The sequence below is a fragment of the Stegastes partitus genome, unplaced genomic scaffold (assembly GCF_000690725.1).
Source record: "Stegastes partitus isolate 25-593 unplaced genomic scaffold, Stegastes_partitus-1.0.2 Scaffold645, whole genome shotgun sequence".
Classification (NCBI taxonomy): Eukaryota; Metazoa; Chordata; class Actinopteri; family Pomacentridae; genus Stegastes; species Stegastes partitus.
Window position 1 is genome coordinate 22265 of NW_007578376.1, and position 1083 is coordinate 23347.

Here is a 1083-nt window from a genome sequence, read left to right on the forward strand (position 1 = left end):
GAGGATTTTTCCAAAGCCCATAGAATAAATGCAAAAGAGATAGTTTTGTTGATTTATATATAAAACCCCATCAGTAAATCCTGGTGATTACAGTCTGAACGAGGACATTAGACAAACAAACACATTAACATCAGAAGCACACTATCACACTTCCTGTAATCATACAGTAAAGCTTGATTACATTAGAAACTGCAAATATTTCTATTTGAGCACAAAAACCATTAAAGCTTCACACCTTTACTGTGACATAAAATGATGCGTATTTGCAGGTTGTGACTGTTTAATCCACGTAAAAGCAGTTGTAGAAGCCTAGCTCCACTTCCTCTGAGTATATAAAGCGGATTAGAATAAAACACTTACAGTAGTGACATTACTGCAAGCATGAGCTGCTCTGACCACACAAATAAAAACAAGACAACAATAATCAGCCTAGTGATGAAAACACAATTGATTACAGTAAATCTATGGATATTTTTAGCTGGGTCAATGCAAATATGTCTGTTTTTTATAAATAGCAAAAATGAGATTATTTCCTGAATTATCCATGAAATGCAAATAATAGCAACAAAAATAGTAACAGCTGGTCTGTCACTGCAGTATTTGGGTACAGGCCTGTATGAGGTGAAGTATCATTGTCCTCTGTTTCATCTAAATTACTGAAACAAATACAAATTTCATTAATAAAACTAAAATACTTATGCTCTGGGAAATCTTCAAAGCACAAGTACAAGTTGTCTTTGAGACGAGAAGGCACTGCAGAAGCCAGGAGTCCGCTTACATGTCTAGATCTAATTTGGAACATCTGACATCTTTCAAAATGTAGCTGCAACATTTCTACTGTTGACCATCATCATCATCATCATCATCATCACCCAGGCTGTAGACAGGAACACTTCCAAGAGACTTCCAAAATAAAGTCTCTTAATATAAATTACAAAAGCACATTACTTACATTTTTTATTCTAGCAATTGTAGTTTTAGTTGTGTGCAGCAACATGAAGAGGCCACAGAGTCCTGGGGTACAAGCGGTGCATAGATGATGGATGGATGGATGGATGGATTTTCGGTAATCAAAAAAAAAAA